Source organism: Bemisia tabaci, chromosome 5 (assembly GCF_918797505.1).
Source record: "Bemisia tabaci chromosome 5, PGI_BMITA_v3".
Taxonomy (NCBI): domain Eukaryota; kingdom Metazoa; phylum Arthropoda; class Insecta; order Hemiptera; family Aleyrodidae; genus Bemisia; species Bemisia tabaci.
The window spans coordinates 53683171-53707140 of record NC_092797.1 but is presented as its reverse complement, the minus strand read 5'-3'; the positions used below and the strand labels follow the sequence as shown (position 1 = coordinate 53707140).

Here is a 23970-nt window from a genome sequence, read left to right as displayed (position 1 = left end):
GGGAAAAGTTCAAAAAAACGAAATTTTAACGGTGAAATTTAATCACCTTAAATTTCGTTTTTATTAAACTTTCCCGAAATTTAGGGACTTGCCAACGTAATTTTGAACTGATTTTGACTTTACTGAGATAATGTGGAGACAGATCTAGGGGAAATTGGCTTATTTCGCGGGAAAATTGAATGACCCTTGAATTGACGGTAGCCGGACGGTTACCCCACCAACAGTTTCAGCCTCCCCGGTCCGCCCGGAGTAAACTGTCAAACAAGGAAACAGGATTAATAAAGGTACTATCCTCGGCTCGCCAGGCAATCAGGTATGATCCAGGTGTGACGCTTATCTCGTCCTACGTTGTCCTACAGGCTGTCATCGAGAGTGGACATGCATCAGCTTGCTCCGCGGTGCAACATCTGCTGGATATATATTCGGAATTTGCTAATAGGGTAGCCAAACCGGCTAGCTAAATTATATCAATTATATTGTTCGCCCAGGGTAAACTGCCAAACAAGAAAGCAGGACTAATAAAAAGGTAATATCCCTGGCTCGCCCGCAGATCAGGTAACTGCGGCGGTATATCCCGGTGTCAGGTAACACCCGTTTCAGGTTGACAAGACCGCTGACACTAATAAGACCGATTTTAAGTCCCCGACTTGAGCCTGAGTTACAGAACACGCTCTTGACGCACTGTTGACTGGCGATTCTCGATGACTACCGGCGCACGCTACCAAACTTCCTGCTAACATCCTAGATTTCGTTCGAAATTCGCATCTACGAAAGGCCGTTTGTATAAAAAGTAAAAACTTTTTCCAGAGAGAGAGAAAGACTGGAGGGAGAGAGAGGGTGAGAGGAGAGGACAGGAGAGGAAAAATGGCAGATAGAGAGGAACAGTCAGTAGAGAGAGAAAAAAATTAGCGAGAGAGATGAATTTTAGATGGCGAAAATAATAACTCCGCAGAAAATAATTTACCGGAGGCTGAAATACCATCCAGCGATGAGAAAAAATATTGGAGGTGGAGGTTTAGGGTGAGTTGATCAGTAACAACTGTCTTATTGGGGAAGCGTTGTTGGTTAAATTTCCTCGATTTCTTTATGTTTTATTCAATTACAGTAACATTTTATGTTTAAAATGTTCTGTTAGAATGTATAGCGCGATACAGAGCACTATATCATACATAAATCAGCTCGGTTTTATTCTTAGATTCGGAATAAACTGGGTCCTGTAGTATGGAGTTGTAACAGTTTTTTGTGATCAATAAGTGAGAAATGCAAAGGAAAAATGTCATTGATGCGGAGTATTAGTTCTAATCTTGAACGTCAGTTCTTTAATGCGCATTCACAGTTAAAATGTGTTCGATTCTGGTCCTCTAATTTCTCAGTTTTAGTGCAAGAAAATGCTGTTTTTCCACTCCGATTCCAACGCTCTCCAGCTTTGGACTGCGGGACTGCGTTTCGTTACTGTGTAAGTGAAAAAACTCTTTTCATTCCTCAGACTTTGTCTTTATTTTCTAAACTGCAAGGAACAAAATTACAGGATACACTCCTGTTCAAAAAGTCGAAGTCCAACAAGGAAACAACTCATAAATCGACGGTGTTAGTCGGCAATCACATAACTCAGTTTGTGATGTTGCAGACTTCCTGTCATACTTTATTTCTTAAAAGGAAAACTACTCAATGGTAATTTTTTGAAACTGCCGTGATTTTTCTTCTCTGTGCGAAGAAAATTCTGCAAAAACTTCAAGGAATGATGTCAATTTGTTCTCCTTCAAAAAAATAGCATAAAGGTGGAGATTTCCAGACACCGCAAACGAGATATGTGATTGTCGACTTACGGTATCAAAATTTTACTGTAATCTTAATTACTCCACCAACTGGAAGTTTAAAAGATTCTTCATCAAGTCAATTTAGGACTCAAGGGTAATGTTGAATGATCACCATTTTAGGTGTCTGCCTAAAATACCCAATGAAATTCATCTTTTCATGTGAACCACAATGGCCCAGTCCTGTAATTTTAAGGTTTGCCTGTAGAAGGCAGAGCACTGTCTTCACTAGGAAAATACAATGATTTTTTTTCTAAGGAAAGAATCTTATGTGTTCACAGAAGCTGCATAGCAGGCGAACTGGAGATGATCTCACAATCATAATATGTGTATTTAAATCTTCAATGTTGTGTGTTAAACTTGTCTACCTCCAGTGACGCTCAACATTGTTTATCTAATGATCAGTTTCTGTCACATCACTTATCAAGAGTGTGTCACCATTGCCCTCATAGTAATATTTGATTGTGTTGTGAAATGAAAATGAAATCTCATCAATTAAAGCCTTCTAAAATCTTGCTCATAACTTGCCTGTTGTCGCTCAGTTTTGTTTCCCCATAGCTAAGAATATCATTTCATGTCTATCATCATTAGGAAACATTCGGTCTGGTACCGCAGCGATCTCTCAAAATGTCCCTCTGTATATAACGCCTGCCTAATTTTCTGAATGTGGAAGTCATGGATGCCTGAATTTTGCAAAGACTCAAAATTAAGGGTACCAATAAAGATTCAAGCTCAGCAGTAATCAGTTTGTCTGAACTGTTGGGCTAAATTCAATGGATATCTTTGTTAAGAAAACTCAAATTTACAAAATGTCGACTGTTGACTCCCATATTTAGCTGCTAAATTGATCATGTGAGGCAGGCATATTGGTGTTAGTAAATTGAGTTAGGCCGGAATCACACGCTGAATTTGGCAGCTGAATATGGAAGTCAACAGTCATTGCTCAACAGCTGAGATTTCGCAAATTCGACTTATTTCCATCCAGATGTGTATCAAATCTATTCGAGTAGTTCAGACAAATCTGACATTATCCAATGGTCGCTGAGAATCGTTGCTGAATTTAGCGCGACACGCACAAAATTCAAGCATCGGACTGATGACTTCTACATTCAAGCCACATTCAGCTCTCACATTCAGCGTGTGATTGCGGCATCAGATAAGAAAGGACTTAAATTTAAACTAAAATTTTGCAGCACGAACAACCACGACAATGATCCATCTCATTATTAACATGTTTTGTTAGAGAGAATTTGGAGAGAATGTTGAAGAATGCAAGCAAAGCAGCGCAAACACTTAAAATTTTGACTGAGAGCAAACGCTCATTGTGCAAATCGACCGTGTAAGTCGGCAATCACATAACTCGGTTTGCGACGTCACAGACTTCCTGTCATACTTTATTTTTTTACTGGAAAACTACTCAACAGTAATTCCTTAAAACTGCCGTGATTTTCCTTCTCTGTGCGAAGAAAATTCTGCAAAAACTTCAAGGAATGGTGTCAATTTGTTCTCCTGTAAGAAAATAACATACAGGTGGAGATTATCAGACACCGCAAACAAGATATGTGATTGCGGACTTACGGCGTCGAAATGTTGTTGTGTAGGTAGGTAAGATAGGTACTTCCATTTTGCAGCATGATGATTTTTATAGCAGGAGAATATATAGTCACCAAAGAGGAGTTCAGCTCTCCATACAAGATTATTATTGACAAAACTTTACTGCTTATATTAATCTGATAAATCACAAATTCCTTTCGACATGGGAATTCAGAGGTTATGCACGGTTTGTGACTGCAGGTTTTCCGGTCGATAGTAGTGTGCGTGCGCTGCAAGGGAGAGGTGAATCGGTGGCGGGAAGCAGCGGACATGTTCGACTGAGGCACTATCATGTTCGCTTGATTTCAGGTACTTGTTTAATGTTGCGAATATGTTCAGCACCCGAAACCTGCGGATTTGGTCCACCATCCGTTTGAGGTTCTGAAACAAGAAATTAACAACACTCAGAAAACCTAGCTCAGGAAACAGATGGATGCTTTAGATAATTAAGGATTTTAGGTATTTTCACTCCAGATCAATTAATCTTTCTTAGACAAGATTTGTCTTTAACTTGGGCAAATCCTGATTCTTTTATTGTTGTGTATTGGAAAGCCTGCTCAGCAAGATTGCTAGATTGTGAGAAAAGATATGGACGTTTGACATTTAGTTAAATGTAGAAATGCACTGAAATTTCAGCACTATCTGTCAACAATGCTGTCCAGACCATGAATCTCGGTGGAGGAGTCACAATGGGTCACTCATAAATGTATCTGCAACAGGACAAATATTTTTCTGTTTTATCGTAGTTTTCTCATCAATTTCCAACAGAATGGAAGCTTAAACTACGCAACTTTGAACTCAATTTTTGAAGGTTGTTTTCTATAAAAAAAATCCAAGAAAATTCCTGTGACCTGAAGAGGGTGTCTTCAGCCTCAGCGGGAAAAAATTCCTTGACTTTTGCAGGTTTTCCCGGACTAAAATTTTCTGACTTTCCATGTTGACTATTTTCACACATGGAACTGAAAATGAACAATTTTTGGCATTGGTAAATTTCACCACAAATTACGAAAACGTAACTCCAGGCATCGAGCTCCTAGCCAAACTGATGAGCTTCTTTTTGATTGTGTGGACACTAGTGATATTTTTTCAGATTTCAACAGATCTCCAGGCAGTAACTCCAGGCATCGAGCTCCTAGCCAAACTGATGAGCTTCTTTTTGATTGTGTGGACACTAGTGATATTTTTTCAGATTTCAACATTCAAGATTTTTCAAATTCCTGATTTCTACCATAAAATTCCATGACTTTTTCCACATTTCCTTAACCTGATGGAATTTCCTGACACTTCCTGGTTTTCAAGAGATGAAGATACCCTATAGAGTCAACTTCTTACTTCTCGTACGTGAGAGGATTAGTGATTACTCAATAGCCTCTTAGAAAAAGCTGGAGAATAATTTATGAAGAAAAAAAAAAAACAAAATAATAAACATGGAGGCAAATAATGAAAAGAAATGAAAGATCTCTTCATTTTTACACACTTGTATTTTTGGTATTTAGCCACTGCTCATTACTTCAAAACTGATTTGGGGGGGGGGGGGGGGGACGGACGACGACAAAAAAAATATTTTTAAAAAATTATTAAATGGACTTACAATGCCTTTGACGTTTTCGTCTTTCCCATCAACCCTCTGGACTCTTAAAATACGATAACAGAAGTCAAGGGCTTTGAATCTGCGTTGCTGTCCTAGAAGAACAATCATAGTGCAGCCAGCCCAGTTGAGACCTTCACCGAAAAGTTCCCTGGAAGACGACACAAGAATCATAATAGCAGAGAAAATAAACCAATCAGAGACTTAAGCATATTAATATGTTTACAAATATTGTCTAAGTACTTTAATTAAACACTCTTTGGAAAGGGGTCTCGTCCTGCAAGGGCGATGAGTGAAGTAAAACACCCATTTTTTGAGGGAGGTCCTTTAAGATTTTCTTGCATCTACTTGCACTAGATTATTTTTGGAGTTATTATTGCAGAAAAATACTAAGGCATACAACTTGATGAGATTAAAAGGAACAAAGAATGAAAAATATTGCAACACATCCATATTTGGACACATTTAAGCAATGCAACACAGCAGCAACATCTCTCTGATTCGAGTTTTGAAAAGAACCGAACCGTTCAACATTTTCTATGAATTTTTTACACATCATAATCAGTACTGCACCATAATTTAAAGAAAATCAATGTTATACTTTTCTTTAAAAGAAATGAAAAGGGCCCAAGCTAAGTAGAGACGCAGTAAATAACATTAAGGGGAGGCGGAAGAGTTGGGAGTAGTTTTGAATTTAGCTGGACATCCCCCTATTATAAATTCAATATCAAGAGAGAGTACTCACTCAACAGTGAATTCCGTCTCTCCGACAGGAATGGAATAAACGAACTGCAGAGTAGACCACAGCCTATGAAATTCCGCGCGCTCATCAATATTCATGACTCCCTTGGTGGGCGGTACTCCCACCCGGTAGAATGTGAATGAATGTAATGTAATTATCCCCCACCCTCTCCGAGCAAGACTTAGACTTACGGAGGGCGAACTGCAAACCTAAAGGCCCTGTCCACACGAGCGCGGTTCGCGGAACTTATTCCTCGAACTGCTCAGTTCCCGGAACTTAGTCCTCGAACTACTCAGTTCCCGGAACTTATTCCTTGAAACAAGGCATGCTGTCCACACGAGTTCGCCTGAACTGGAACCGGAACTTCAATAAAACTATACAATTATTGCAAAATAATAGATTATTACGGCCGCCAAAGTAACAAAAATAAATGTCAAGATATGTAAAGGATGTAAAAAACAAAAACAAGCAAATTCACATCAAAAGAAACATATGTAGAAGCTCGGAGAACGGAGGAAGTTCCGGGTTTTGGAGGAATAAGTTTTAGCTCAGCTAAAAACTTGTTCCGGGAACAAGATCCTCCAAATAAGTTCCGCGAACCGCGCTCGTGTGGACAAGGCCTAACTATGCTTAAGAGCAACATCCCCCACTCCCATGGGCTGCCCCTTTGTCTTCTTCCACCAGGTGGAACCGAAGTTTTGTATTTTTTGGCCTCACTAATGTAAGTAAATTTGAAATATTCTAATTTTATTTCAACAGAGACCATTAAGTCCGAATTATTCATTTTGGGCAGCTCAAAATGCACAAAACACGAGTGATAAAATGATGAAAAAATTAAAAAATAAATAGATCCCATGGCCGTTCCGACATGAAATTTTGACGAGATACTCTCGGTACACTTTTTTTATTGAGTGCAAAGTTTAAAAAAATCGGGGGATACATTCCCCCTTTATCAAAAACGGGGAGCAAGGGGGCACTTTGATTTTTTGTCAGAAGTATATAATGTTGTACATCAACTTAAAGAACTTGCCAAGAGCTTTCAAACAAGCTAAGATTGAGCTGTGTAGCTGCAAAAGAACCGGAGTTATTGAATTTTTAAGTTGGCGAAGTCTGAAAATTCCAAACTTTCGGTGAAATTTGACCACCCTGTATCTCCAGTCCTTGTCGACATAGGGGTCTAAAAATTTGTTCTTGGTAGTTTCTATGCAAGGTTATCAAGTAGGCGAAATTTCATTTAGATCAAAAATAGTCAAAAATATTCTTCGTTGAATTGACATGGAATGACCCTGTTACTTACATGATGCTCTTTTGGTTTAAATAAAAAAAAATTTATAACGATAGATATTTGTGATAGATAAATATGAAGTTACTTAGATTAATATTGTGGCTCACTTTAAATGGTGATGTATGTTTCCTATATTTACCTGAATACGTCGCCCCATGGTCATTTCAAGGTAAAATTCGCGATACCAACGTTGAGATAAATCACAGCATTGTTGTAAGGACTCTGAAATAAAACAAAAAGTAGTTCTGTAGAGAGGAATTGCATTAATGCTGGTATCGTAGGGGATCCACTCACTTTGTAGGATCTGTTGTGCGCTAAAGAAGGATGGGATGAAAATGAAAGACTGCAAGTGGGTCACTTGGTTACAATTATTCAGTGTCTTGCTTTGGAAAACTGCTCAACTCAGAAAAAAATGAAGGTTCCGCTGAATGCAGAAAAGTGATCTGGAAGGTCAACCACATCTTTTTTTTTACTTCATAATTTGATTCTGAAAAATAAGACAAAAATTTCGAATATTAAGAAAATGAACACCTCCAGAGTTTACAAAAATTCATTTTGCACATTGAGGGAATGAAAAGTATCAAATTTTTGGCAATTAAACTCTTTTCTTTTGAGGGACTGTGGAACGTTCATAAGAAACCTTTTTCATCAGTGAAAAATTGTCTGCTGAATTCCATTTAATCCGTTTTCTGGATTTTTCGTCTTTTTTTTTTGAGTTTGGTATACTTGAAATGGCCTGAATAAACTTTAAAAGAAATGTTCTCACCACTAAAACCGAGCAGATAATTCCAATTGTACGAGGTTTTGTGGAAGTGGTCTATTCGCATGTGATACTGACCATCGATATCTTTCCTTAAAGTCCTTTTCCCACCTGACTTATCCGCGATTAACGACTCCAACATTGTGCGCACCATGTAAAGCTGGGTTGAGGATGGGCCTGAGAAAAATAATACAATTTTTAATATTTCCATCAAATGGGAACAAAAAAATTAAGTCAATAATTAACTGGAAATGTCTATGGAGCTTTTCAACCGCTCTGAGTAAAAAGTTGACAGTTTACAAAAGAAAATAGGAAGTTTGCGGCTCACTATTGACAATCAGGCACCAATCAATACTAAAATATCGTAAAAAAAAAAAACCCTCAGTGGTTTCATTGTAATTTCTCCATTCCCTCTAACTTTTTCATGTGTTTAGACAAGAAGCTATTTCCAATTATTGTGCAATATGGTTAGAACAGTCACACACCGAACATTTTGAAACAAAAATTAACACCGTTAACACAGAATCCTTCAAGAGTCTAGAATTTAACAAATTTTTAACAATAATTTTAAGAGATTTCTCACTTAGATGGATGTTCGAGTCACTTATTGAAGTATTCTAGTTATATTTCATAGAGTTAATTAAGTACGGGCTAAAATTAAATGAACTTCAGATTTTTTTCACCTTATTTAAGTCGTACATAAATGAGTTACATACAGACATTCCTTCAAGGCACTTTGATACCAAAGCCAGAATCAGGATCTTTCTTTCCTTTCAGCAAAAGATCCGCTGATGGCTCAACCCCTCGCTGCCAATCGGCACATGTTTCTCGAACAGAAATCAAAATACTGCAATGTAAAAATGAAAAGAACATACATTAAGCAAGGTTAACCTCATAATAAGCACTGATCATAGTTGAATTTAAAAACTAAAATCCTGTCTAAATGCATTAAAATTGAACCGTAAGAATTTTTTTTGAAGAGGAGAGGAGGCAATTATTTTATTATGAATGATTCATTCTAAAATAAAAATTTTCATTTGTGCTTTAAAAAAATTGAAATGTTTAGCTTAAAACTGCCAAAATTTTTCCGAGAAAATAAATGCAAAAAAGAAACAAAAACTGACAAGAGCAAAGAGATTTAAATGGTTGGAAGATTTTTGTGGTGCATGTAACAAAATCTATTTAATAGAGACTTAGATCACCAAAATCACTTCTTTTTGGGGGGGGGGGGGGTGCAAAATCTCTTGGAATTGAAAATAATGAAATGTTAGGGCCTGCAGAAAGAATTTCAAAGTTCTGCAACGGAATTCTTTGCCATTTCCACGTGGCACCTGACTTTTCAAAACTTTTCACCCTAAAAAATAATACTTTAAAGAAAGGAATTGAAGAAATTTAAAGGAAAGAAAGGAAAAAATAATGTACCTTCTGATTGGGTCAATCTTGTTCTTCATGGCTTTTCTGAGAGGCTCTCTGAGAATTACTTGCACAAAGTCCTGGAGTTCGGCATGAATATTGCGTCTGATGGCTTCGATAAAAAAGGTTTCCATAAGAGACATTTAAACTTGCAGGCCTTTGATCATTGCAATAACCTTGATCAGCACAAATTTTTACTCTTCCATGTAGTTGTAGCATGATGCCTGAACAAGGGAGAGTAAAGGTTGAAAGCAACGAAGAGAAATTTACAAAGATTAAAGGAAATGCTTGAATAAAAATAGAATCTGAAGTGCTGACTGCATTAAGAAATATATTGAAATAAAGAGACAAGAGGACAAATTGAGAATTTTGAAAAATGCACACTGTGCGGAGTGCCAAAGAATACGAAAATTTTCTTACATCTTGGTATCTTCCAAAAAGATTTTTGACTTTCTCAAAATGCTGAGCTCCATGACTCAGTTCAAATATCTTTGATTTTCAATGTAAAGAAATCCTACAGAATCAAAGGCAACTCTTGCAAGCTGGAAACACTCTTTTGCCTCCATTTACTTAGATATATTTTACTTAACAATTTTTCATCTCGACTGATACTGTAAAATAAAAAATCTCTATGTGTATCTCACCCTCCCTTCGAAAGGATTTATGTAAAAATTGATTAAATTAGATAAATAGATAAAACTAGAATTAATTTTGGTTGAGGCAGCCTTGCCTAGAATAAGCATTTTCCGCTGATTTAATCGGAGGAAACCTCATACTGCTAACTTATCAAAATTGCTACTGTAATAAAGTGATGATCCACATGGCTTCACTTTCCTTCGCTCTAAAGGCTGCAAACCTGGCAATAATCATCCAAAGTTCAGCACAAAGGCGCAGGCCTTCACTCAATTTTCTCAGTGAGGGGGAAAGTTACTTAAATGAATAACTTAGGAAAATGCTATGACCTAGAGAGGACATTCCAAGAATGGTAACGTACTTACTCTTTCATATTCTTCAGCTTCTTGTGGGCATTCTTTATTTTGATGATGATCTGTCGGATGAAACAACTTCCACGAGTAAAGCTCTGTGACAACACTACTCCATTCCAACGGTAATTGTAAACCACGCAAAGCTAAATCGGCTGTTTCCTTGTTTTCCTTATCCGTTCTCATTTCTTTGAATGTTGTGTTGACCTTAAAATTATCAGAGAAAAGAAAAAATTGAACACTTTTTTTCAGATGAAAACATGTTTCAAGATAAATGATTGATACTGGCAAAAAAAGAAAAAAGATAAAATGCTCGATACACTAGATTTCAATGAAAATTCAATTTCTTATGAGAATGCTCCAGGTTAAAAACTTATTACAATACTTCTCGCTTTATTTGCTGAAAATTGTTCATTTACACTTGTTATTTCTAAAACACAGGTGTAAAAAATTAAAATAACAATGAAAATGGAGGAGGAATTGGTAAGAGGGAGAGGAGGTACCTCGTTACTATAGAAAGCAAGCTCACTGATGTACTTGACGTGGTCTTTGCGTATTTGCGGCAAGTGTACCATCAAATCAGCTTCGGGACTGATCGTAGTAGAGCTCAATAAAGGCCCATTTTCCAGGGTCGAAATGCTTCGAGCACTTGATAAAGTTGAATGGCGCTATTTGCACGTCACCAAAGAGAGGGACAACCTCTAGATTCTGGAAAAGGAAAAAGAGAAAGACATCAGACATAAAAAATTGATTTAGACGATGATTTAAAAAAAATAAGATTAGAATATTAAAGATTGATACAAAATATTCACCATGAATGGAGTTCATAAAGGATAGAAAAACCAAAATTCAAGTGGGTATGGTAACAGTTTGATTTTCCAGTTTTTGCGGTTTACCCGATTTTGTTCCCATCCCTGCCAAATCCCTGTGAGGACATGGGGGACATCTTTTAAATTTGATGGATTTTATTCGATCAGATTTTTGTACAGTACTACGGCAGGGTGTCACCTTGAATTATCAAATTTTTATTTTATTTTATTTCGTTTTTACAATCATCACAGGATTCATCCTTTCGTAATTATTACATAAAATAAAAATGGAAACTTTGGAAAAACTAGATAATAGAACCAAAGATCCAAAATTGATTAATGCCATACAGGGTCAAGCTATTATACCGAAAGAAATGGGAGTTGGAGGAAGAAATATGGAAAACCCTGGAGCAATTAACAACTTGGAATCATTGACTGCTTTGTCGAAAAGTGTACAAAGTCAGTGAAGAAAATGACACACTGTGATAAAATTTGACAAAATGATGAAACGATTTTTTTAGGAGTTTAAAACACTACACAAGAGTAAAATTTAAGATTCTAAAAAATTTAAAAAACTTTTAAGACAATTTTTGAACCACTCACTTGCATAAAATCTTCTTTTCACGGAAGCGGACGCGTTTCGGAGGTTACCTGCCCTCCATCATCGGCGCGACTGGTCAATTCCAATCAGCTGATTTCGGTCCCGGATTATTTCCCGTCCCTCCATCGTTGTCACATCTCGAGTGTATTGTTGTAAACAGTCTGTTATTTACTCCCGTTAGATCCGTATTAAAAATGTTGTTCTTATTTTGGTACATGTAAATACTTTCCCATATGTCTAGTTTATTTTTCTCAGTGACTTTTCTTAGCAGTTTCGGTTCAAACGATATTTCGTGTCCTTCTTCCCAGTAGTGTAGAGCTACTGCTGATTTCTCTGTTTGTCTATTTCTAACACATCTTTTATGTTCTTGGGCTCTTACTTTCAGTGAACGGCTGGTCTGTCCTATGTAGAATTTATTGCATTCTGTACAGTTAATTTGGTAAATACCTTTCTCCTCGTTGTCAGGTCTTCTGTTTTCAATCTTCCTGCTAAATTGTTGGGCAACATTGAACCTATTGGTGAAGCTTAGTTTTATGTTGAACTTCTCAAAAATCCTACGAAAAGCTGGGGCATATTTCGGATGGTATGAGAATTTCTTAAACCTCATCTCGGCTTTCTCTATATTTAGCTTTGATGTTTCCTTATTTAGGGTTCTCTGCTTCACTTTTTCATTCAATTTCTTGATTTCTCCTTTGTTAAAACTATTCTTTTCTGCTATCTCTAAAATTTTCTCTATTTCTATTTTGTAATCAGTTTCGTTCAAAGGAATGCTGTTTGTTCTGTGTAGCATGAAGTTGAAAGCTGCGAGTTTGTGTGGTCTGTGGTTGAACGCTCTGTTGTTGATATATGTTTCCGTGCTCGTAGGTTTCCGATATATTCCGAATTTGAGATTATCTTTGTCCCTATGTACGATTAGGTCTAAAAAGGGAAGTTTTTGTTCTTCTTCTACTTCAAGTGTGAATTGAATTTTCTCGTGGTATGAGTTAAGAATTGTAAGGGCTTCGTTAATATGGTGTTTTTTTAGTATCTCTAAGACATCATCTACGAACCGAGACCAATGTTGGAAAATTTTCGGGTATTCTTTAATAGCTCTGCATTCAAATTCACTCATGACCAGCTCAGCTGTCAACGAGGAGATCGGGTTGCCCATCATTAGGCCGTCTAATTGTTCGTAAAGTTCATTGTTGAAGTAAAATGCGTTTTGAGTTAGACATAAATTTACTAGTCCCGCATATTCTTTAATTTTCATCGAGCTTATTCCATTTTTGTGTAGCCAATTTCTTAAGGTGTCTAGTGCCAAGTTTACTGGTATGCTAGGGTATAAAGATTTTACGTCAAAGGAAACAATCCTGTCATCTATTTCCAGTTTTATATTCTTAAGTTTTTCTACTAACTCAATCGAATTCCTTACACTCTTCGATTCAAAAATTTCAAACAACTTGAATCTCTTGATTAACCATTTTGCCAATTTGTATGTGGTGGCTTCTCTACAATTTACAATTGGTCTCATCTCTTTTCCCGGTTTATGGATTTTCGGGTAAGCATATAAATAAGGTAGCTCAGCTGTTGTGTTGGTTAACCATTTCTTCTCAGTTTCAGGGATTACACTTACTCTGTCCAGGTTATACTTGAGTTCCTTCTTATAAGCGTTCAGCGGATTCTTCTTTACTTTCTTAAAATTACCGTTTTCTAGTAGTAAGTTGCAGCGTTGTATGTAATCAGTCTTCTCCATTATCACGGTGTTGTTCCCCTTATCTGATTTGGTGATATACAAGCCTTTCTTCTTCAGGTTACTAATCACTCGCCTCCTGTCGTTATGAACTTTTTTCTCTTTTTCTGACTGTTTGTTTGCCTATGCTCTCTAGGATGGGTATGCATTTCTGGTGTATTAAGAACTTTTCATTTTCATTAAGACCTCTAGTTGCGTTGTCAATGTCAGCTATATATTCAGTTATTTCTGTGGGGTAGCTGTAACAACTTTTTAGTCCTTGTCCTAAAACAATAGGTTCAATGTTGCCCAACAATTTAGCAGGAAGATTGAAAACAGAAGACCTGACAACGAGGAGAAAGGTATTTACCAAATTAACTGTACAGAATGCAATAAATTCTACATAGGACAGACCAGCCGTTCACTGAAAGTAAGAGCCCAAGAACATAAAAGATGTGTTAGAAATAGACAAACAGAGAAATCAGCAGTAGCTCTACACTACTGGGAAGAAGGACACGAAATATCGTTTGAACCGAAACTGCTAAGAAAAGTCACTGAGAAAAATAAACTAGACATATGGGAAAGTATTTACATGTACCAAAATAAGAACAACATTTTTAATACGGATCTAACGGGAGTAAATAACAGACTGTTTACAACAATACACTCGAGATGTGACAACGATGGAGGGACGGGAAATAATCCGGGACCGAAATCAGCTGATTGGAATTGACCAGTCGCGCCGATGATGGAGGGCAGGTAACCTCCGAAACGCGTCCGCTTCCGTGAAAAGAAGATTTTATGCAAGTGAGTGGTTCAAAAATTGTCTTAAAAGTTTTTTAAATTTTTTAGAATCTTAAATTGACAAAATGATACCTTGAAAATTCTGTCGATTTTACTGAGATTTACTTTCTTCTTTCAGTCAAGTTTGTTGATATTGCAGAGCTCGTTGTCCATCAAAAACAAACCAAAACCCAGGACCTGCAAACCAAGACAAAACGATGTTTTTACTGACAGTATTTTCATGTAATTGTGACCGAATCTGTGAGAAGGGACCTTTTTTCCTCAGAGAAAATTTCCCATAACTTTTTGCTAATTCAAGGAGGAAGAAAATCTGGACATTTTGACACAAGTTTGACCCTAAAATCGTAAGAATTGAAGGAGATGTTAGTCCTGAAGTTCCATAAAAAAATTCTTGGGTTGTAGAAAAGCGTGGTTAAAACGTTAGAAAAAAGTTAAGGAAAATTTTCTCCCAGAAGACAAGGTTCCTTTGCACAGATCTGATCACAAATGAAGACTTGGATGATTTGCAAACTTAATTTTTTTTTTTTTTTTTTTTTATCAAAGACGAAATATTGTGAAACCTGAGAAAAAAATACAGAGTAACTTAGAACTGTCTTGCTATGAAGTCAAGAACAGCGCTGAAGAAGGACTGACAATGAGACATATGGCCAAAATACAAAATCTTATTAAAAAGTTCACGAATCGCCTGAACTTCAGTTACATTTCTTGAATTTAAAAGTTAAGTTTAAAATCTAAGCGAATGAAAATTTAAAATATAAGTGGCAGGCAGAATTTTTAAAAAACACTTTTCTGATAGTAGTGTTAAAATCTCAATTTTGAGATTTTCAGAGTCTTAACTGGCTTATGACTGGAACAACTGTTCACTTTTTTCCCAAATTGTTTCCAAAACACAGTAATTTCCTTGTGATAAGAGCTTGGGTCCGCAATTTTGGATTCTCGTTTCAGAAAGACAGCGATTTCGTTTGTGAACAAGGTGGTTTAGTACAATCAACGAAACATCAAGAAATGTTTCTTTATTTATCAGTAGAGAAGAATTCAAGCACTTTCAAGGCCTAGAAAAAAATGTCAAAACCAATCACTTTCGAAGGTCGAACGAATCACGAAGATGGGATGACATGATACTCACTTTGACCAGCATGTGCTTTTCGGTGGGTGTCGGGTACATTTTTGTTTCGAACATGTGCACACACAGATTGACAAGATCGGACAGAAGCTCTTCGTAACCGATTATTTATTCCAAATTCTCTTTCACCGTGTCTCGAAATTTGTTCTGTGTAGCGAGAAATATGGATAAATTCTGCTACTCCTGCAGGGTGTGTGAAGCTGCCATAACTTTCAAGAACTGCGCGGCACTGAAAAAAGAAGCAATGGTGTAGAGACTTGTCACGATACTTTTGAGCTACAACGGAGGTTTGATATGAATCAGAGGGAAGAGAGAAAACTGTTCGATGTCAAGGACAAAGGACTTAACTCTCCACAATGCCACACAGGGTTGCAATAGAGTTTAGAAAAGGAATTTTCCTGACACATTTCAGTAAAATTCTTTGACAATTGAAGCTATGTCAGATGGCTAAAAGACATAGAACTAGGGAAAGAAAAGAAGAGACAACCCTAAAAGCCAAAATAGGATTATCGAATAGGTATCGGCCAGATAGGCTATTTTATAGCTATTTATTTTCTTATTTTATATGGTATCGTACAGATAGCATATTTTATAGCTATTTTGTAGCTATTCCATGCGCATTTATCTTGGTTTAAAATTTATGTTTGAAAATATGTATTTTATAGCTATGTACTAGGTTTTTTTTTTATTGTATATTTTCTTAAACATGTTAATGAATTTTCGCACTATTGTTAGTTGCAGCCTTAAGAACCATAAGATGATAAGTACATTGCAACGTTGCTATGATAGAGCAACTTTATTTTTTGCAAACCAAAATCATATAGAATTGCAAACCTTAATGCAAAAAAAAAAATCAGCATAGCCCAAGGAATTTTTGCTAAAAGAGTTTCACCTCTACATGGTTTTGATTTGCTGCATTTATCGTATACAGTTGCACAATCTTGGCAACGTATCAAGGCACTTACCATCTTATGGTTTTCAAGGTCTCAATTTTGGTTCTTTTTCAAAAGTAAAATACCTTTTAAATACCTTTTCAGTAGGTGTCCATATACCTATTAAATAGCTATTCAGATACCTATTTTATAGCTATCGAGAAAGCTAAAAAATAGGGTATATATAGTTGAAAAAAAGGACACCATATAGGGTATTTAGATAGGATATTTTATAACTAATTTCAGCTATTTTATACCCTATTTCATAGCTATTTGTATACATATTAAATTGCTATTTCGATAAGTATTAAAAAGAATATTTTGGCTACTAGGGAAATGTCACATCCAAAAATTGCACCATTCAACAGATATTTACATGCTAACCAATTGGCCAACTGATGATTGTTACATTCAGACTGATGTGACTTTTGTCTCTTCTTTTCTTTCTCCAGTCCTAATGTAAAAGACTTAAATATTTATTTTGGACAGCTCTTGTAGAGACTTTTGCGATATTACTTCTGTTCACACATTTTTTAAAAATAATCTTCATTCAGGCACACAGGAGAAAACTTCAGATTAGAGAAATCTTTCATTACTTTACAGACATAAACTCACCGGCGATAGGGAGAATAATCATTTTTCACACTTGAATTCATGTTTTTCAGTTTATCTAGCCCCGCAAGCATATTGATAAATTTTCCTAGGGTGAGCAAGTAGGCTTCCGACACAAAATCCTTCTTCTTTTTACATGGTACAGCCTTTTTGACCTCTGCACAAAATCTTTCAATAGCTTTTCGCTGTAAAAGAAATAATTGGAGTTAGAGATTAATGATCTCAGTAAAATGATTTATTCCATGACAGTAAAAGTTATGTGATTAGAATGTGCACCAAACTTAAAAACTTTTCCACCTACGTTTTTCATGATCAGTATGCGCTGTAATAACTACCCTCCTGGCCACCATCAACGTTGACGATCAACTGATGATTGTGACCACAGAAGCTGCTGAAATGCAGATTGAGCGTAAAACATGATTTTGTAATTAGAAAGTAAGACTTTTCTAGATGTCATGTACAGTTTAATTGAAGTAAATAAATTGAGGAACAACACCGCTTAACATGGGTTCTGCCCTTCAAACCAAACCAATTTTTTTCATTTCCTAGGTGCTAAAGAAGTCCGAAAATGCCCATATAAACTTCAAAAAAATTGTCTGGTGCTCAGGACGCTGCCGTTTTGAATTTTTCATAAATTTACCTCTAGAAAACATATGTCAGTAGCTCCTAAACTGGATTTATTTCTGTGAAACAGCAGTTCATTAGCTCCGCCCTTAAATTGTGATTTTGTCAACCATCTCCTTGAAAATCAAGAAAAAAAGAAGAAAAAAAACCTAAAACCGTGGCTCAAACTGTGTAACGACGTGGTAAAACAGTGCTGGGCCCACACTATTCGGAGGGGGGGGGGGGGGAGCCAGAATGTTCAAATATTTTCAATCAGAGCCAACAATTTTCAGCTCTGATGAGGATCAGTGCAAAACTGATGGGAGAGAGTGTTCAGCTCAGGCAGTTTGCATTGGAATATTTAGGTGAGGTCACGTCGAGAAATCTATAATTTTAGGTCTTTTTATACCTCATCAGTAGATCACACTAGTCAGTGAGATCAAAAGCCCAAAAATTTTCAATCAGAATCCAAACTTTGAGCTCTAATGAGTACTAATATGAATCTTACCATCTTGCAGTACAAGCCTCGTACCACGAACTTGTGTTTTGATGCCGTCGTGGATTTTGCAAGATTTTCAGTTGGGTTCACGGACGAGTGTGATCTACTGATGAGGTATAAAAAGACCCAAAATTATAGATTTCTTGACGTGACCTCACCTAAATATTCCAATGCAAACTGCCTGAACTGAACACTCTCCCCCATCAGTTTTGCACTGATCCTCATTAGAGCTCAAAATTGTTGGCTCTGATTGACAATGTTTGAACATTTTGGTCCCCCCCCCCCTCCAAATAGTGTGGGCCCAGCACTATTTTACCACATTTTAACACAGTTTGAGCCACGGTTTTAGGTTTTTATCTTCTTTTTTTCTTGATTTTCAAGGAAATGGTTGACAAAATCTTAATTTAAGGGCTGAGCTAATGAAGTGCTGTTTCACAGAATTAAATCAAGTTTAGGAACTATTGACATATGTTTTCGAGAAGTAAATTTTACGCTCTTTTCAATGAGCATAACAGTTTTTTTCTCAGATAATCGTGGCTGGAGATTTGAAGCAAAGTTTCTCCTAAAATCAGCAAAAATGCGCCTCTCAAGTTCTAGTTTCCTCTCTGAAAGCGTGAAACTTTTTTCAGGGCAATAGTACAAAAAAATAATTATCATTTGGCAAACGAGAATTTATCATTGTATAACCAATTGAGATTTAAACCTAAGGCATATATATCCTAGAAAAAAAAGACATTTTCCGATGAATATTAGCAAAAATAAGATGGAAGTTCAATAGACTGAAAAACTGAATGAATATCAAATAGACTAAGACCTCTGACAAGTCCACAGCCAAGACCGTTTTCTTGCTAAATGCGCCAGGTAATTTCAGGCACAGTGACCGGCATTTTGCATGTACTATAACAATTTTTATTGTTTCAATTGTACCAAATCATACTACATAAATAAAAGATCATACAGTTGTGCAATATAGGCACCATTACCAGTTTTTGCACGGAACAAAAAAGCAGAGGGAAGTAATTTTAGTTGATTAAGGAAATATTTTTATCAAAATTTTTAACATTAAAGATTAAGATAATTAATTTAATCGTTTTATCAGTGTAATTGATATACTTTCGTTTAGTTATTTGTCTTTAAATTACATAACTAAAGACTACAGGTGTCAGGTGGGTAACCTAAACTATGTTCTAGTATTGTGGCAATTAGTGGAAATTGTGGTTTGAAGCATTAAAATATCCCTTTTTTCTTGCATGTTTCTCTGGGCCGGCAAGATCAGTTACACTTCTTAGACACATTGGTAGAGAACGTGATGCAAGTTTTCACCTAAAATACACCACTTCAATTACCTACCGAATGTCGAAAACGAACAAAATTAGAATGCTCACCAGAAAATACATGAAATTAAGCAGCTTTTTCACGTTCAGTAGCTAATACTTCAGCAGTCTTTTCATAGATTTCCACCCAGTTCGGCTGCTCATTGGACTTCGGTTGCAAGATGGCTCGAGAGCAACATCGCCACAAGCACAGCATGACCGTATGTTCCGAGCCATCTTCCAACAGTTCCTTCTGGAGCATTACAAATAGATATTTTACAGGATTGGTAGATTGACAACTTTAAATTCACAACATGGCAAAGCTCTGAATTTTTAAACGACCAAAACCAGAGTCGATTACTTAAATTTTAATGAAAAAACCTATTGGCTGATTTCAGTGCATATAATATAAAGGTCCAAAAATGGATACATTTACATTTAAAGGTCAATCTGCAATGGATTCCTTGGATAGTTTGAAATCTTTAAATTTAAATCAAGGTTCAAATGACCTTCCATCAACAAAATACATACGTTTCTGATTTTATTCTAAAATAGATGCCTCTACCAATTTTCAAAGTGTCTGCTTTAAGTTGAAAACACTTGCATGGAACTAACTTTTCGAATATGATGTTTCTGATACTGCCATAGTTCTGTAATGATTTAGGTGAGAGTGAAAGAGTCTTCCGATTTAAGCATGTTATCGGTAGTTCTCGATATTATTCATTCCCTGCTAAAAACTTAGGATTTCCTCTCATTTTTCTCAAAATTATCTTGGAAAAGCAAGATTTTTCTGAAAATCATTGAATATCATTCATCATCCATTCAATTAAACGGATTAACGGCGGTCAAGCAGCAGGAATGTGAAGCTTCCCAAACTGGCATGAACAGTGGCTTCTTCAATGTGCTCTGCTATGCCAGTGATGAACCCATTTCGGTCTTCGAAGTTGGTATCGAAGTTAGCTTGATAAATGACAGAGCATGGCTAAGCTTTGATACACAGTTGTTAATTATGTAACGTAAGCTCATCTAAGGCGTCAACATTGCATAAGGCATCAGTTAATGTAACCTTATCTGCCACCATTTTGAGAAGTTGACCTCCTTTGTGCAAAAAACCATCAAAGACATAAAAATGTGACTTGGCAAGCAAGCACTGTTGTACATGGAACTAAGAGAAATGAATGGTTTTGAAAACATACCCACTCTAATTACTTAAAAACTGAGAGTACACTGTAAATCGAAAATAAATATTCTTAAGTGTTGCATGATTCAATACCAGCAAAGACATAATGTCTTTGAATACCAGAGAAGGTTGACGGTGGAGAGTAGATAAAATTGTTCAAATAACTTTATGCCTTCAAGAGGTAGGACAAACTTGTCTAAAACTATCAGAAGTAATACTGCTAACTTGAGGTAGAGGTGCCATCAGCTAAGTTGGCACTTGAATACATATCGTTTGCAAGCAACTGTAACGTAGTCGTCCAACAGGAATCGAGGATTGACTAAGCTCGCGATCAGGCTGCGCAGTCAATCGCCTATTACTGTTGGACAATTGCAGCACAATTGCTCGCAAAAGAAATGTAAACAAGTGCCAACAAAGCTGATGACACCTCTAGATAGCAGAGTAAACAGGTAATTCCAAAAAATTTAGACTTGAAACAATGGAAATACAACATAGGAGTGGGAGAATGGGCCAGTTGTGCTGGTCTCAGAATTGTGTTATGATACTTTATTCTTGCAGATCAACTAAAAATGATAAGATCTGGCCAAACAGCAAATTTCTACGTTGAATATTAACCGAGGTATCTCGCCTTGAAAAACTCGATTTATGACGTCATTAACTGCGGTAGGACGTATCATGTTTTGCGATACCTACCGCAGTGGATGACGTTATAAATTGAGTTTTTCAAGGCAAAATATCTCGGTTAATATTCAAGGTAGAGAGTTGCTGTTGGGACAGATCTTTTTATTTACAGCTAATCTACTAGAACCAAGCATCAAAACATGATTCTGTTACCAGCACAACTGGCCCATTGAATAAAGAAAGAGAAATTAAGAGGATGAAGCAGTGAATAAGCTATCGATTCGCAGAGAATGTTTCAAGAACCGGTTTGCATTCATTGAATGACTATATGAGAAAAGAGATGCCTCTTGGTCCATAGCAGTCTCCAAGACAAATCCGGCAACAGACAAAAACACATGTTCCGTCACAGGAGTCTGATGACAATTGACAATTCTATCGTGACATCGTAAGTTATGGGAACTTCACTACGTTCTCATAAAGGAATCGGTAGTGAAAGCTTCCTCGATTTAGTTGAAACAGAGGCGATTGAAAGCAATACCAAAATGACATCAGGGGAGAAACGCAAAAACGACTCATACACTCATACCTGTAAAAATCCACTCAGAACTTCGGTTTCTCTTTCTCCGCACTTCCATGGCTTCTTCTTGATTTTCGTTGGCTCTGGGGTTCAATATTCTTCTCGAATTGATGAAATACTTCTAAATGAGCAAAGAAGATGACAGTTTTAACGGGCTAATAATTAAATAAATAAAATTGATTCAGCGATCCGGAATTTAAATTTGGTCACCGGCCGTGGTTGCGCGAGGAAATGCATGGCTAGTCGCCATGTTGAATTTCAAACAGCTAAGTATCGAATATCGTATCGAAAGCGATTGTTCGAATATCGCACTATCGATTCTTTACCATAGCTTCTAACGGGGGCACAGCTATATTCGATCATTCACAAACGTTGGCAAAAAATCCGCCTCTCAGCCAGACTCCCTTCTTCTCGCACCGGCTCACATTCGAGAAAGGCTGCGGCTAGAATTCTTACGATCAGCGACCTTTCTCCTCATTTTACTTTGAAACTTTCAATCTTAGAGGAAAATGTCATAGGACCCGAAATAACGACCGTAAAATTTCCTATCGGTTCATTACACAAAATTTTCGAAAAAATAATTTTCGTGACCAAAAATAAGGGTTTTAAAAAGGGCGCAGGCAAAAATTCTTATGATCAGCGACCTTTCTCCTCATTTTACTTTTAAAACTTTCAATCTTAGAGGAAAATGTCATAGGACCCGAAATAACGACCGTAAAATTTCCTATCGGTTCATTACACAACATTTTCGAAAAAATAATTTTCGTGACCAAAAATAAGGGTTTTAAAAAGGGCGCAGGCAAAAATTCTTATGATCAGCGACCTTTCTCCTCATTTTACTTTAAACTTTCAATCTTAGAAGAAAATGTCATAGGACCCATAATAACGGCCGTAAAATTTCCTATCGGTTCATTACACTCAATTTTCGAAAAAATAATATTCGAGATCGAAAATAAGGGTTTTAAAAAGGGCGCAGGCAAAAAATGTTATGATCAGCGACCTTTCTCCTCATTTTACTTTTAAACTTTCAATCTTAGAGGAAAATGTCATAGGACCCATAATTCGGGAACCCTGAATTTCGGTTCCTCCGCACTTCCCATGGCTTCTTGATTCTCGTTGGCCCTGGGGTTAAAGCTTCGTCTCGAATTGATGAAATACTTCTAGATGAGCAGAGGATGACAGGTTTTAACGGCTAATGATTCAATAAATTAAAATTAATTGAACGATCTGGGGACCGGTCGTGAATTATCGTGATTGACTGACTCCGTTTTGCAATGCTGCTTCGCACCGACTCGAATGCCCGGCCCGGTCGTCGCCTGACTTACTAACTCGTTGCGATTATCCCACTCGTTCTTGGGGATTCAGTGCTAAACCAAGAGTATTCCAAGGTTATTTTGATCGTAGAATTCATTTTTGACCTTACTTTTCTTAATATAATGACGTAAATACACAATTTTACGCGTTCTGTCAAACTTTCCGTAGAGACATAATATAAGTTTCCTGCTCAAAAATAAATTTTACTCGTTCTTGTAGGCATTTCGTTGTGAAACTCGATGGCCCCAGGGACTTTTGATCGTAGAATTCAATTTTGACCTTATACTTTTGTTGATTTGTTGGCACAAACACATGATCTCGGGGGTAAAAAGAAAAGGTACTCACCAATAGATTGTATTCATCCTGGTAGTCATTTCGTGTTGAAACTTCGCAAACTAATGGTATTTTGGTCAAAAAATTCATTTATGAGCAAACTTATGCTAATAATTATATGTGATGACACAATCGATGATGACACATAATTGGGAGGGGGATGGGTGGCGTGCGGTCCGGATAAGCAAGGCAAGCACTGCTTGCCCAAATATTTCAGAAGAAAGAGGAAAATTACACCTATATTACATGTTTTAAATTGTAGCAAATATTATTGATAAAATGTAATGATGAGAAAATTGCATTAAAAACAGAAAGGGAGAGAGACCAAGTTACGTATGCAGCAGCCACAGAAGTAGGAAAGCGGCAGAGCGGACAGATGTGGCGCAGCGAACATGGGAATGAACATGGGCCAACTCATATGCTCTGGATAATCGCTTTGTGATGGGCTGACTATGAGGCTCATAGTATGAGCGAAGAGCCAGCCAGAGCCAGACTGCTCGGCGGTGGAATCAAGGCGGGCGGGGGGGGGGGGGGGGCGTACGTTCCGAGTACCCCGCCGCGTGGTGTCCGGCCGCGGGGCGGCGCACACTGTGGTATTGGACCTGAAAAGCTGGCGAAAACTATTTATAACCAGATATCGCCGAGTTTTAAAAATATTTTACAATCAGTACTTCTTCTTAAGTGATAATATGCACAATTTAACCACCTAACACATCATATGACAATTTGCGGAGAGTTTAAAGAGGGTGCAAGAAGCCCTCCA

The 23970-nt window shown here is 36.9% G+C and overlaps 1 pseudogene; it reads right to left on the bottom strand.

Moving 5' to 3' along the window:
• Nucleotides 1-114: 114 nt before the first annotated feature.
• LOC109038223 (cytoplasmic FMR1-interacting protein-like) lies at nt 115-22211 on the bottom strand (annotated as a pseudogene).
• Between the last annotated feature and the right edge of the window lie 1759 nt (nt 22212-23970).